Source organism: Brassica napus, chromosome C7 (assembly GCF_020379485.1).
Source record: "Brassica napus cultivar Da-Ae chromosome C7, Da-Ae, whole genome shotgun sequence".
NCBI classification, from domain to species: domain Eukaryota; kingdom Viridiplantae; phylum Streptophyta; class Magnoliopsida; order Brassicales; family Brassicaceae; genus Brassica; species Brassica napus.
In genome coordinates this window covers 7,268,679-7,285,788 of record NC_063450.1, presented here as the reverse complement: position 1 = coordinate 7,285,788, position 17,110 = coordinate 7,268,679, and positions in this window count along the sequence as shown.

Here is a 17,110-nt window from a genome sequence, read left to right as displayed (position 1 = left end):
ATCGCATGCTCTTGTTCATCTAGGAATCGAGATGGCTCGAAGGCATATCGACTCTATAATCCTACTTCCAAGGGGATTGGGGTTAGTCGAGATGTTATTTTTGATGAAAGAACCCGTTGGAATTGGAAGGGAGCCGATAAAGAAGTCAACACAAACTATGGTATGTTCAGTATGACCTGGGGAACGACTCTTGATGAAGGGAATGGTCCGTTTATCGCTGGTAAGCGACAAGAAGAAAACATTGCGGCAGAAACAGAGCATCAAGACGAAGAACCAGAGACAACACATCTTGAAGAAGCTGATGAGGAAGCAGCAAGTCAAGAAACAAGACACTCAAACCGTCAGAGAAGCAAACCAAGTTACCTTGACGGTTATATATTACTTGCTGAAGTAGAGTGTGAGTTGTTACTTCTCTCTATCAACGATGAGCCTAGAAATTTCCACGAAGCAAAGGGAAACAAGCGATGGACTAATGCATGTGAAGATGAGATTGACTCCATCAACAAAAACAAAACTTGGGAGCTCGTAGACAAGCCACCAGGAGTCATGATCATTGGTCTTAAGTGGGTCTTCAAAGTTAAAAGAAACGCAGACGGATCAATAAATAAATTCAAAGCTCGCCTTGTAGCTAAAGGATATGTACAAGAACATGGAATTGATTTTGACGAAGTTTTTGCTCCAGTGGCTCGACTAGAAACTATAAGCTTGCTAATCGTCTTAGCTGCAGAAAATAAATGGGAGATTCATCATCTAGACGTCAAGACTGCCTTCCTACACGGAGAGTTGAATGAAGAGGTTTACGTCTCGCAGCCTGAAGGGTTTGAAAAGAAGAGAGAAGAACATAAGGTTTTCAAACTCTCTAAGGCTCTATACGGATTAAGACAAGCACCACGGGCCTGGAACACAAAGCTTGACCAGATTCTCAAACGGTTAGGTTTCAAGAAGTTTTCGAAAGAAAGTTCTGTGTATCGCAAGGATGATGAAGGCAAGCTACTCATCATCGCTATTTATGTTGATGACATGTTTTTCACCGGCAACTCTAATAAAGAGATTACAGACTTCAAGAAGAACATGTCGAAGAACTTTGAGATGTCCGACTTGGGGTTGTTGACCTATTACCTCGGACTAGAAGTAAAGCAGAGTCCAGACTTCATCACGATCAATCAAGAGGCGTATGCACAAAGAATATTGAAGGAAGCTTCAATGGATGACTGCAATCCAACGTGTATACCAATAGAATTTGGTCTTCAATTCTCTAAAGGACAAGACAAACCTGAGATAGACTCAACACTCTATCGAAGAAGAATTGGTTGTCTCAGATATCTTATGCACACAAGGCCAGACATGGCATTTTCGGTTGGTATCCTAAGTAGATACATGCATTCACCGAGGACGTCTCACGGCAATGAACTAAAACGGGTGATAAGGTATCTAAAAGGAACTGTCGGATATGGATTGTCATACAAGAAAGGAGGAACTAAGAGACTCGTGGGCTTTAGTGACAGTAGTCACAACACGGACCCTGATGATGGGAGAAGCATGACAGGACACTTTTTCTGTCTTGGAGAAACGCCAGTAACATGGTGCTCTCAGAAGCAAGAAACGGTGGCGCTGTCCTCCTGCGAAGTAGAATTCATGGCCGCAACTGAAGCAGTAAAACAAGCTATCTGGCTCCAAGATTTGATGAGCGAGATTACATGAAAGAAGATGGAGAAGACGCTGATCCGTGTTGACAACAAGTCAGCTATCGCATTGGATAAGAATCCTGTGTTTCACCGTAGAAGCAAACACATCGCCAAACGGTTTCATTCGAGAGCGAGTGGAGCAAGACGAGATCGATGTGGAGCATGTACCGAGAACAAAACAGAAAGCAGACATCCTAACTAAAGCCTTAGCAAGAATCAAGTTCAAAGAGATGAGAGAGCTGATACAAGTTGAAGATCTAAGTAAAGATGGCTTGAAGCTTAGAAGGGAGAATGTTGGATAAGCTTCAATGAAGATTACTTAGGAAACAAGTTATTCATTAAGATAAGTAGAATAACATAAGGATTAGGATATAAGATAAGTTTCCTAATACAAAGTGTAATAGGATAAAGATAGGGTTTCTATTACATATATAAAGAGATCTATAATGTATGTTGATCTCATAAGTTAAGAAAAGAAATAAAACGAAGGTACTATTTTATACATTGATCGCATACACACATACGATCGTTGGTGACTTTAGACTAGCGGTTCTCAGGGGACTTCGGCACAAGTGGTGTTGGATACAAATCCAATTGTTATGAGTACAGGGTCATCACGTTGAAACCTTTAAATGTCAAGTTTCTTTTGAAATGTTCGTTGATTCAACAAAAAATTAAAGCATTCCACAGTGTGAGATTGGGTTACAAAATGATGTTTCAGTTTGGGAGTTTGCTGGAGACTTTTCTTTTTAACGGAACATTCTCAAATCATTATTTTCTCTTGATCTCTTAAATTACTAATGGAATGTGATTTTAAGTATAAAACCAAAACTCCAGTAAACCTGGCTCTCTAGCTGGGAAAAAACCATTGAGCAGAAAAACCTGTACTATATTAGCGATCATCGTAACCCCTTACCATGACCCATGCCAGGAAATGTTTTGGTTCCTTTTGAAATTCTCAGCCTTGGAATTAAATACGTAAATAATCAAAATATAACTCTTTGGAATTCTCACGTTTCCTTCATGTAATATGAGTGGAGATAGAATTAATATGAACAAATTTGTTATTCTTGTAAAACCTCTGTAATACCTCATCACTTTTCCTGCATTTGTAAAAAGTTGGATATATATTTAACGGTAGCACTATTTGGTTTCCATTATTCCTCACTTCCCGATCAAAAACTACAGCTCGAACCCTATAGACAAGAGAGATGTCTGTTGCTACTTCTTCTCCCGTTTCTATCATAGAATTTGTTCGAAAGAGTATTATCAAGTGAAAATAAATTCCTGATCTCCTTACGTGGTAGTTTCTCTGCACCAAAAAGTCCATTATCACCGTGATAGGTATCATCTATCAGTCTATGAAGTGGCAAGTGCTGAGGATGACGTGGAAGGATTAGAGCAAAGGGGAAGACTCTAGATGGGTGACAGACTCTAGATGGGTGAGAGGCTTTGCCGTTAGATCTTTGAGACATGAAGAAGATGAAATATAAAAGGGGAGCTTGAGAGATGTTTAGGATTATGCTTGATGTTGTAATTGGTTAGACGTATGAGTCTAGACCCGATCAATATGAGATCGGTGATTCAAGATACACCCGCCATGAGAGTGTAGATTGAACAAGCTTCAAGCTATATTGTAATCCATTAGTGTAATCAATCTTGTACATCAATAAAGGGTGACTTGAGTGAGAAGTTATCTTCAGACCTAACACATCCTCGTCAACATTATAATGCTCATCCTTATTTCCCATTGAAACTTTTGTTCTTTAAAATTTATACGAGAGCTAGAGATTGTTGTAATCAATACTCTGGTATTGGTTTCGCAATAACTCTGAATCGCTCTTGAACTTGTCTCTCATTTGTCTTTGCGGAATCAACGGAATGATAAAGCGATAAACGTAAAGTACACCAGAGATGTTAACGTGTTCAGCCTCCACTGTCAATGTGACAGCAGCCTACTCACGCCGGGATTGCTTTCCTGGAAAATCCACTATCACCGGAAAGAAAGTACAATAACGATCACCGATCTCTCGATCTCTCACAAGAAATTCACTCTCTCTCTTGTTAACCTGATCTAGATCTTTTCCTGAATTGTTATCCACCTATAATCAACTCTCGACCTCTGTAACTGTTATATATTCAGTTACAGATTCCGTTACAACGAACTCGATCTGAGTTGACTCAACCTTTTAACGAACACAAGACGAAGCTGACTCAAACCGACGTCGCTTCTCTCTTGGGCTTATACTTACCCTCGCAAGGCCCAATAACCTGGTAGCCCATTTCAACAATTCTCCACCAAATGGTCAACCAGGTTCATCCCTCTGTGTTCAACAAGGTTACTTTCCTTCCAATCTTTTCCTGCAATCCCGGAACCCTGAGCTTCTTCTTACTCAGAACTTAGTTGAAGCTTCTTCAAAGTTTCAACCATCTTTCTGACTGGAACAACCTTCGTGAAGACATCAGCCGGATTATGTAGAGTACCAATCTTTGTAACTCGTCTAATCCCTTCTTCAATCTTCTCTCGGATAAAGTGATACTTATTCTGAACATGTTTGGTTCTCTCATAATGGACGTTATTCTTTGACAATGTAATAGCACTCTCAGGATCACAGAAAATCTCCAACTTCTCCTGAGTATAACCAAACTCGTAAACCAAGTTCCTCAACCAAATAGCTTCTTTTGATGACTCAGATAAGACAATATATTCAGCTTCGGTAGTTGATAGTGCCACAACCTTCTGAAGACCTGACTTCCAACTGATTGCTGTACCTCCGAAGGTAAACACACGAAGCCAGTTACAAACCTACGCCAGAATAATCTGAATCACTGTAACCCACCAGCTTCAACTCTGATCCTCCTTTGAAAACTAGTCTACCTCCTGATGAACCTCTCAAGTATTTAAGCAACCATTTCACCGCAATCCAGTGTTCTCTAATAGGATTACCCATAAACCTAGTCACCATCCCCACTGCATAAGCGATGTCTGGCCTGGTTCCAATCATCATATACATAACACTGCCCATAACATTAGCATACGGAACCTTACTCATAGCTTCAGACTGTTCTTTAAGCTCCTTATCAGTCGCTGATTTTAGTTTGAAATGAATCCCAATAGGAGTCTTTACTGGTTTAGCTTTCTCCATCTGAAATAGCTTCAAGACCTTCTCAATATAATCACACTGAGACAGCTCCAACCTTAGCTCCTTTCGGTTTCTCGTGATTTCCATACCAAGTATCTTCTTCGCTGGACCGAGATCCTTCATTTCAAACACAGTACCCAAGTCTTTCTTCAAGATTTTTATCTCTTGCATACTTTTAGAAGCAACCAACATGTCATCAACATATAACAATAGGTACACACAGCTATCAACACTACTTGTGAAACCCCTACTTATCATGAAATCATTGAACTTCTGGTTCCATTGTCTAGGACTTTGTTTAAGTCCATACAATGATTTCTTCAGTAAATAGACCCAATCCTCCCTGCCTTCAACTTCATAACCCTCTGGTTGACTCATATAGATCACTTCTTCCAACTCACCGTGGAGAAATGCAGTTTTAACATCCAACTGCTCGAACTCTAAGTCTTCTGCAGCCACGATCTGTAATAAGACTCTTATAGAGACATGCTTCACTACAGGTGCCAAGATTTCATTGTAATATATGCCTTCTCTTTGAGAATACCCCTTGGTAACCAATCTTGACTTAAACCAAGGAGGCTCAACACCAGGAATGCCTTCTTTCTTAGTGTAGACCCATTTTCTTCCAATGATCTTCACATTCTTCGGTTTAGGAACCACAATCCATGTACCATTCTTCTCAAGAGAGCACATCTCATCTCCCATACTCGCATTCCATCTCTCCCAGTCTTTATCCTTCATTGCATCAGAATAGTCATATGGCTCTGAGGATTCACCATCGTTCGTAGTCAGCAAACAGCTTACTACACAGTTATTCTCAGTGAACCTCAAGGGAACTCTTATCTCCTTCCTTACTCTGTCTCGAGCTAGTAAGTAGCCTTGTAACACTGGTGATTCATCAGTCTCCTCTTCTTCTGATTCAATTCTTGTATCACCCTCTGAGTCTGACGAATCAAGAACTCCACCAGTCACTAGCTGCCTTTCTTCAGAATTTACTTTAAGCTCCACCACTCCATCAGTCTGATCAGTATCAACGATCTCAACACTCTTCCTCGTCACCATCTTATACAGAATCTCTTCTCTGAAAACTACATTTCTACTTATGATACATCTTTTCTCTTCTAGAATCCAAATCATGTAGCCTTTCACTCCAATAGGATATCCAATGAAAATACATTTCTTAGCCCTTGGATTCAACTTTCCATCATCAGTATGCACATAAACAACGCACCCAAATCTTTTCAGATAAGAATAATCTAATCCACGTCTTTTATACCAAACCTCATCTGGTATTTTATTTCCAATGGCACTTGATGGTGACTTGTTAATCAGATGAAAAGCAGTAGCTGCAGCTTCAGCCCACAACTCTTTAGGCAAACCAGACTCACTCAACAAGCTACAAACCTTATCCATGATTGACCTATTCATCCTCTCTGCAACTCCATTTTGTTACGGAGTATATGCAATCGTCTTATGTCTCAAAATTCCATTCTCTCTACACATTGTATCAAACCGGAAATTGCAAAACTCCAGACCATTGTCTGATCTTAGCTTCTTGATTTTCTTTCCAGTCTGATTCTCAACCATGATTCTCCATTCATCAACTTTCTGGAAAGCTTCATCTTTCCCTATGAGAAAATCAATCCATACTTTTCTGCTATCATCAATGATACTGAGAAAGTACTGACACCTTCCATGAGACTTTGGCACATAAGACGATCCCCATAAATCACTATGTATGTAGTCCAGAGTACTCACAGAAGTATGCTTTCCTTTTGGAAACTTGAGCCTATGAGACTTGTCAAAGATACAGTCTTCACAAAAGTTGAGAGATGACAATTCCTTGCAGTTCAGCAGTCCTCTTTTAACCAAGACATCTAGTCCTCTCTTACTCATATGAGCTATTCTACTGTGCCACAACCTCGTTTCATCCTCCTTTACTATACTGGTGCAAGCACTACTAACCGTAGACTTCCCTTTTTCACATAAGAAATAAAGAGTTTCCTGACGTCTTCCTTGTAACACCACTCTCTCAACCTTTGTGATCTTTAAAACACCATCGCTTGAACTGTATCTACATCCCAATGCTTCCAGAGTTCCAAGAGATATCAAATTCCTTTTCATCTCATGAATATATCTCACCTTGGTAAGAATTACCATAGAGTTGTCTTCATTAGTAACTTGACTTAACTGAGACCCATCACTCTTGATACCGTATCGTTGGCCATTCTAAAAGTACCAGTCACAGATTCATCAAGTTCAATGAAGCTATCTTTCCTCCAAGTCATGTGAAAAGAACATCCTGAGTCAATAACCCACTGAGTTTCTAGATCCGAATCAGTCATGTTCAGAGCTTCACCAACATACAACATATCAACTCGAACAACATCATTTCCATTAACCATTGCAGTCTCACCATGTTGATAGCTCCCTCGGCCATTATAATTTCCTCGTTTTGGACGCTGCATCTTGAAGTGTCCATGTTCTCCACAAGACCAACAAAACTTCTTTGGTTTATTCTTCTCCTTTACATACTTATTCTTCGCTTCAGAACTTTGAGACTTGCCTTCATACTTTGAACCCTTTGAGTTACCTTTCCCCTTAACAAATAAAGCTTCTAAGCTCTTCTTTGGAGACTTCACCTGGAACTCAGATTCAAGTTCTTTCGACTTTATAGCAGTCACCACATCTGTTAACGTAAGTGATAACTTACTATATCTCAAAGTATCCTTCAAACCATCAAACTGGCGAGGAAGAGACATTAAATACATCACTGCCTGGTCTTCATCAGAAATCAACACATCCACATTCTCAAGATCAGCTATAATCTTCAAGAATTCATCCACATTCCTCTCTATTAACTGAGTCGGACTCATAGCATAACCATACAGCTTTTGCTTTAGATGAATTCTACTCGACAGAGACTTTGACATGTAATGATTATCCAAAACCTGAGACATTCCCTTTGCAGTCTTCTCTTTTATGATCTTATGAAGAACATGATCAGCGACACTCAGTATGATTGTACTCCTGGCTCTTCGTTGTTTGTAAAGAAGTGACTTCTCCGCTGCATCAGTCACAGCCTCATTGACCACATGATCAAGACCTTCCTTCTTCTTCACTGGTACGACTGCTTCAGTGTTGATCGCATCAACCAATCCCAGGATTTCAAGATGAGCCATCAATTTTTCCTTCCACAACACATAATCCCCATATCCATTGAATTTCTCCACCTCGATCCTTGCCGATGACATCTTCGAGTGATCTAACTCCTCTAACATGGCTCTGATACCACTTGTTGTAACCAACACTATGTTCTTGGTTTCGCAATCACTCTCAATCGCTCTTGAACTTGTCTCTCGTCTGTCTTTCCAGAATCAATGGAATGATAAAGCGATAAACGTAAAGTACGCCAGAGATGTTAACGTGTTCAGCCTCCATTGTCAATGTGACCGCAGCCTACTCACGCCGGGATTGCTTTCACGGAAAATCCACTATCACCGGAAATAAAGTACAATAACGATCACCGATCTCTCGATCTCTCACAAGAACTTCACTCTCTCTTGTTAACCTGATCTAGATCTTTTCCTGAATCGTTATCCACCTATACTCAACTCTCGACCTCTGTTACTGCTATATATTCAGTTACAGATTCCGTTACAACGAACTCGAGCTGAGTTGACTCACCTTTGTAACAAACACAAGACGAAGCTGACTCAAACTGACGTCGCTTCTCTCTTGGGCTTATACTTCTCCTTGCAAGGCCCAATAACCTGGTAGCCCATTTCAACTGAGATGCAGACGTTAACCGACAAAATTCCATGTGAAGAAAACCAGAGAGATTCAAAACTCATGGTCCAAAGTAGAAAACATAAGTCTCATAGTCTGCAGCTGATATGTATTCAACTCCAAACTCAACATATGCAATGGTATAGAAATCCAAACTTCTGCAACCACATTGAAAACCATTAGATACCACATCTAATAACACAAATCAAATAACTGCATCTTATAAAGCCAACCTTCCCCCCCCCCCCCCCCCCCCCCCCAAATCTCAGATTCAGCCTTGAAAGACTGTTAGCCCTCGCTGAGATCGTCTTCTCCACTGCACGAAAATGATGTTATAAAGAAAAGAAAAAATAATATATTTATATTTATATTTATATTATAATAATTATATAATATATATATATATATATATATATATATATATATATATCATTTTTAATACAATATAATTATTATATAATTATTCAGACCGTTCTAAATATTAATAAATAATACTCCCTTCATTCCAAAATACATGATGTTTTGGAAAGTTTTTGATATTTCAAAATAGATGATGTTTTCATATTTTTACATTAATTTTAGTTTTATTGGAAACTGTGTGACCAATGGTGATTTATAATTTTTTTGATGATTGGCTAAAGTGATTTTAATTTTTTTAATATTACTTTTTAAGGTAAAAGTGGATTTCTTAATTCTTGTGCCCTCAAACAAAACTTCTTGTATTTTGGAACAATGGGAGTATATTTTAAAGAGATATGAAGGTAAAAATGTACTAATTCAGAATAAAATGGTATTGAAACATGTTTTTATTAATATTTTATTTGTTAAAAATGTTTCAATCTTTTATTTATTCAGAATAAAATGTTTCTCCGGATTGGCGAGCATTATTCCGCCTGCGCTTGACCTCGGTTGCGTGACTAGCAGGGAACACATCAGGAGAACCCTAAGCACTCAACCAACACAGACACAACCGGGAGAGAGCAAACTGCAACATAAGGTTTACCATGGCAGCTGAAGCTCGAGGCAAGGAGAAGGAGCTCTCAATCGAATTACCAAGGAGAGGCCCTACAGAACCCTGAAATCTCTACACGACCCTTGAGCCATCGGGAGGCATGACAGAGGTGATAGGGAGGAAGCGACGCTCCGAATCTAACCACCCATCTTGGAGTAGAGATCTGACCCAGATCTAACGCCGACAGCTGCAAGAGACAGAGAAAACAAGGCCACCGAGATTCACAACCTGTCACGTCCTCGTCTGTGCTCCAGGAAAGAGAGGCACGCACCCACAGTTTCCGATTAGGTCTTACGCGAAAGAGATCCAGAGCACCAAGACAAAGAGGGGCGACGACTGTTGCTATGGTCGATGTATGAGGCTAGGACGAACACAGAACCGGAGGAGGAAGGGAGCCGACAGCGAGAAGAGCCGTCAACCCCCTTCAATGCAAGATTGAAAACAGTGGCGCTAGGGTTTTGCTAGGGTCTTATAAGTTAACAATTTAACTTATAAAACACCAAAGTCTTATGTAATGGTGGAGTAGAATCCCATAGCCATTTATTCTTCGAGTGCACTTTTGTTGCTGGTGTGTGGTCGCATTTTTTGTGGCAGGTTTATGTTTTTACCACCGCTGGATCTTCCTTCTGCTGTGGCTAGCTGTCGACGACTATGGGGACCACATATGTGATCTGCAATGAAGGTGATGAAGCTTCTTCTGCAGGTCATAGTTTACAACCTTTGGTGTGAGCGTAATGCTCGGATCTTCCAGGGCACATCCATGTCTCCTCCAGCCTTCTTCCGTGTGATTGATCAGGCAATGTGTGACAGGCTATTGTCCTTCCCTTCAACGACTGTTTCTTCCACATCTCTGCTTCAGCTTTATTTTATCTCTCCTTATAGTTAAAATTAGCTCTCCTTTTGCTCTTATGTAATAAGTGGTCTCCCACAAATTTTGTAAAACTCAGAAAATTGGTATGAATCCTAACAGTTACACTAAAAAAAAAAAAATTCCAAATAACTACCCATTGTTATAAACCAAATGATGATCGACCATGGACCAGCCCGTACTGCAGGCCCAATCCGGGACATGATAAAGACAACCAGAGACTATGTGTTTATCTAGTATATATTCCATGTATATCTGTAACATAGTGTTTATCCTTATCCTTATCCTTATCCTTATCTTGTTAGGATAAACATGACCTTATGACGGTCTAATACCTTGTATATATATGGACCTTCTGGTCGACAGTAATGATAACAGAAGTATTTCCCCAACACTTCATTTACAACACGTTATCAGCACGACGTTGCTCTCATAAACCCTAACCCTAAAAACCAGAAATAAATCCGAGCAGTAAAAACCCTAATTCCCGACAAACTTCAAACAGCTCTATCCCTCAACTCCGGTGGATCAAGACAACGAGCCAGATACCAAATTAAAGCTCTTGACGAGACGAAGCCAACGCCGCTAACCCCGCATCAATCGGAGTTCGGACGCGCGCCCACGCTCAGCTACAATACAGGCGGAAAATTTGTTCCAGAAACCAAAATCTCTCTCAACCATATACCAGTCTCCTATTCCAACAAGCAGCAACAAAAACAATAATTCCGAGCAATCCATCAGCTAACCAGGAAGATCTCTAACTGATAGACCGATCAACCCATCAAAAGTTTTCAGGTATCATCGAAAACTCATCTAAAACCCATAAAGTATTAAATACCCCCATCCGCAGCCATGTAGCTATATTTAGCAACATGTCTCTGCAAATAAAATAAAACCAGAAACCATAAACTCTTTAAAATCTCGAACCTGAACTTGTTTTGAACCTGTTCTTAATCTGAAACTGATTTTAAAATTGTTTAAAACTTTTCCTGATGATAGTTTCACATTAGAACTGCTTAGGATTGAAAGTTAAACAATTTTTTTAAAAAAAAATCTGACTGCTATATGTTGAAAGAAACCGACTGTTACTTGCTTAAACTTATCATTATTGTCCTGTTTAATGTTCTTATCTGATCTGAATCAACTAGAACTGTTAAGGACTGCATGTTACATAATTTTTTTTTTTGAAAATCTGATCATGGTTTCATAAATTAATCCGAGGTTTTACCTCCTGTTCTTGTCTGAGAAATTTGTTTTCCTGATGATTGATAACGACTAGAACTTGATTAGGATTGAAAAAAAAAATATTTTAATATTTAAAATCGAAATATCAGAGATATATCTGAGAAAATATATTTATTTTTAAATCGAAAAGTATATAATAAATTGCTTGAATAAATCAAATCTTCCTGATTTATTTTTTTTAAGTCACAATAATTTCTGATTTGATTATTTTTCGAAAAAAAATAATAAATATATGGTATATTTTTCGAAAACCCTTACCTGATTTCATGATTGAATTGGTTTGCTTGATTGCATATTGTTTGCATACTAATATTGCATACTGAACATGAAATCTCGACTGTTAGGGATATAGATCATTCATAGTTTTCAAGCAATCTGATCTGAACTGAAAAAAAAATCATTATACTAAATGATCCGATCCAATGGGATGAAGAAAACATGGAACATTTTCCTGATCATCTAAGATAGAATCCCTAAAGGCCTTGAAACCTTGTGTTTGAAATAAGAGGACCTTAAATCTGAAAAATACATTGATCCACACCTTAAACCGTATGGTTTTAAAGAAATGCATCATTTAGAAAAAAAATTTATTTTGGTCCGTGTGTGGCATTGATATGAAGCATGAAAAATTTCAAAAAGATTACTTGATTAAGACCTGTTTTGAATAATGATTTCAGATGTCGAGTTTCATACCCTCAGATTACAAAGCCCTTGATCTCTCTGGAGATAATTATCTTGATTGGGCTATAAACACTTCAGCCGTCTTGAAGTCTAGAGGACTTGGGAAGTGCATCAAGTATGGCAATGACACCCTTGCGTGTGAAAGACACAGAGCCATAATGATTATGCGACACCATCTCTGTGAGGACCTAAGAGACGAGTTTGGATATGTTAATGATCCTCATAATCTCTGGTCATTTTTGAATTCTAGATTCTGTGAGCCATTGTTGCACGAATCCAAGAAAAAATGGGAAGCTCTAAGGTTCCAGGATTATGAATCCGTGGACAATTATCACTCTGATCTTATGAGAATCACCTATAGTCTTAGACTATGTGGTGAATTGGTAACAAACGAGGATTTGTTAAACAAAACTCGTGACACATTCCATTCAGAGGAAGTGTTGTTATCACATCAGGCCAAAGGTTTCACCACCTATTATGACATGTTCTCATATTTATTAGACATTGAGCAAAAGAAGCAGAAAAGGATGGATAACATCAGACGGTTTAATGACATCATGGAGATATATTATGAAGTACTAGACAGTGAGATGAAAATCCCTGAAGCTAATAAAGCCACATTTGATAAGAAGAGATCTGAGGAGGATTCCGAGTGGACACTCATGGACCATGAGGTCGGATTATACATTGAATAATTTTCCGACATTCTGATTTTATGTTTTCATATCTGATTTGATTTATTTGTTATTCATTTATGTTATTGAAATAATAAAAACGATTTTGTTTTTATATATTATCTTGCTTGGTCTTGCTTGATGATTCTTGATTAAATAACAAATAAAACCTTAATAAAAGGATAATCAGTCCACTGATAGTTGATTTCATGCATGGTTTAACTTTACCTTGATTGTATAGGTTTAACTTTACCTTCCTGCAATCACATAAAATCAATTGTTGGGTGTAGACTAATGAGTCAGTTCACTGATAGATTGATTTCTCGCATAGATTTAACTTCATCTTGATTGTATAGGTTCAACTTTACCTTCCTACAATCACTTGAAATCAATTAATTGGTACTGACAATGGCAAAAGACACGACATTATTCAGACCCATTGAGTTATAAAGATTTATAACATTCTACATTGAACCAGTGAGCAAAGAAAATACGATTCCTTTCAGATTTTTGAAAAATCGCCTAAAAGCATTATGAATGCCTATACCCATATTTTCTACTGATTTATTCTATGCTAAGGATCAGTATGAAAGAGGCATAAAGCCATGGTAACCAGTATGGTTCACCACGAAATAAACACTTATGGCATGACCAGATTAGCCATCTTGATCCAAAACATGATGAAAAATTAATTAAGGCACAAAAGTGATCCCATAAAATCTCACAATGTGTTATAAGTACACAAAAGGGAAAATCACTAAAATAATTAAGGCTCCACTGTCCTAAGCACTACGAAATTATGAGTATGTTCATGAGGGGGAGAGAGGACTAAAACCCACAGTCCATGATCATATCATAAATTCGGATTCCATGGTTTACAACCATAATATACACGGCTGGAAAGCTTTAAAAGCCCTCACTAATGGTACATCACCCACGTCCAGCCTAAAGCTTAAGGACATTATGTATATAAATATTGATTTACATCAGGTCATACATGTAAGCATAAACATTCCCACCTCTGAATGATTAACGGTCATAAACCAGACATATACACAAACCATCTTAAGAAAATACAAATATTCCACCATATATGTGTGCCATTTAAGATGGAACCTCAGATGAGGATTGGGAATATATATTAGATAAATAAGACTTCCTCCACGAAACTATAATGTATCTTGTGCCAAACATGGATGATTTAATCAAGTGGCCAAGAACACAGATTACAAAAGATAGTAATCTGATTATCCAACTTTGAAAGGAGAAAGTTATCAGGCTGATAAAGAGTAAAGAGTAAAAGAAAAATATAATGGTATCAACCATAGTTGTCTTGGCAAGATCCTCAGACCAAAGATTATGATCTAGACGTTCTAAAAGAATATGATCAAAAGATATAAAAGCTAGCAGAAATATATGCCAGACACACTGACCCGAAAAGAAAAAAATGACTATGTCATACCAGCTAAGCACCACGAATTAGATGTCTAAGAGACACAATCAAGTTGCTACAATGTCTATTAGAGATAGACAAATAAGTTCCAAATAATAAGGAACCTCGGAAAGTAATGAAAGGTGCTCAGAATCGTACAAATCCGAGTTCATAAGAGAAACCAGTTCAGACAGAGAAATAAGGTTGCGCAACCACACATCTAAGGTACCAGACCATGTAGTTTGGGACGCCAAACTGCAAGGTATAAAGGTCTTGGATAATAAGATCTCAAAATCTAATTAGATCATGTCTGGAACAGTATGAAACTAAAGATAAAGAGTGTTAACACCAAAGATGTATTTACATACATAAGAGCTCATAAAAGATTGTAGTACTTGGGATTTGAAGGATATAACCTGAGGATCATGAACCCACGTAGAGTACTCATAAAACCTATATAGGGACGTGGGGTGTTCAAAGAATTCAAAGTAATTATAAGACAGATGGGCGTAGTAACCATGTACATACAGAAAAGCCATCTAAGAAAGAAACCAGTGAATGGATCTTGTGAGATAAGAAATTCCGTGAGATTAAAGGACATGACCACATGGTATAGTGTGTCCATGTTCCTTCTAAATAACGTTCAAGTATAGCTTGATTACACAAGGATACTCACAAGGACCAAGGAACAATTTATAAAGAGATATGCTCCTATATGGTGGATGCTACTACAGAAAATCAAGTTTGATTTTGTCTGGATATTTACTAAAGAAATAATGGTGTAGTAAGCAGCAAATGGATCACTGGATAAAGGTATCAACGTACCATAGAAATATGAGAAAGAAATTCTCATAGAACAAGCTTTGTTCCTAAGTTGTTTATGGATTGTAATATACAGCAGCTGTAAGTAATATGAAAGACTAAGTATTTACTTAGTGCAGTCAGTCCATACAGAAAATATTATAATTCCTTGTGATCATAATAAAGACCAACTGAGAGAAAAAAGTTTAATGGTTCAAAGGTTCAATAATACAAGTTATCGATTGATTAAACAGGCTATGTTTTACATATGGAAAGTCTGTAGAAAAATCATAGCCGTGTGTGTGTGTGTATGATTAAGTCAGCACGTCTAAGTGAGAACCATAAACCAGGATAGTGACCAGAAGGATGTCTGGTCGTGGCTTAATGATTATAAGCATTGCTAAAGCAAGAAAAGATCGATAACCATGTACAAAGGACATGAGTGTATGACTGCGAATTCATTGTGTGATGAGTTTCATTGCAGCAAATAATTATTGATGGTATGACCTTAGACACTCATGATTATGAACGAATATAGACAAGGTCTATAGCTCAACATGGATCGACAAAAGAAAATAAAGAATGATTGGTTACAATGGATAAAGCCATTGGCACATACGAAGAGATATAAGTCCGAATGAACGAAAGATATGAAGTAAAGTTGTTCGTATGTGTTCTGGGTCTATGACTCAATATATATTGAATGTCCACGTTTTGGGAAAGCCATATAACCAAAGAGAATCCGTGGGACATGAAAAAGGACCTGCAAGTAAAGTTTTATTGCAGATTATAAAGTCCATCCGAGCACCGTTTGAAGCACCATCAGTTCAACCAAGACATGGAGTGATCAGCAGCAAAGATGTACATCCTGACCACATCTTAATGGAGTTCCAAAAGACATACCAACGTCCAAGATTTAAAAGTTCATTCAAGGAGAATCCAAGTGATCATCTTCACCAAGTCATAGGCAACTTCAACGTTCAAGAAGACTCGGATACCAGATGGGAATGTGTCTACTACAGTGATGCATTCATCTGGGGGAGTTCATGTGTTGTACTCTTTTTCCTGTCCTTGGTTTCCCATTTTGCCACATTGGTTTTGGGGTTTTTCAGGAGAGGTTTTAATGAGGCAACATTAAGCATGCAACGAACCTGTACCAGATGTGTCGATCAAGGGGGAGTGTTATAAACCAAATGATGATCGACCATGGACCAACCCGTACTGCAGGCCCAATCCGAGACATGATAAAGACAACCAGAGACTGTGTTTATCTAGTATATATTCCATGTATATATGTAACATAGTGTTTATCATTATCCTTATCTTGTTAGGATAAACATGACCTTATGACGGTCTTATACCTTGTATATATATGGACCTTCTGGTCGACAGTAATGATAACAGAAGTATTTCCCCAGGACTTCATTTACAACACTCATATTCTATTGCTTATATTTGTACGAGGTTATTTTATGATTGCATCTTGCTATAAATAAATACATTTCCTCTCTTTCTCCTTCAGTGTTTCAGAATTGGAATGCAAATAATTTTCCATTCAATGGTGAATTTTCGGCACAAGAACCAAAACGTATGTAGTGTTAGATGAAAATATGTCTCATTGTAGAAGGTTGTGTTTTTATAAAACAAGTAGATATATGGTGGTGTTGAAAATTAATTTTTGTTCTTCCTCTTTGTTAACATTGAAAATCGAGTGTAATTTGATTTATACGCATCAGTTACAGTAGCGACTGTGTATTAATTCCAGACTAGAGTTTGATCC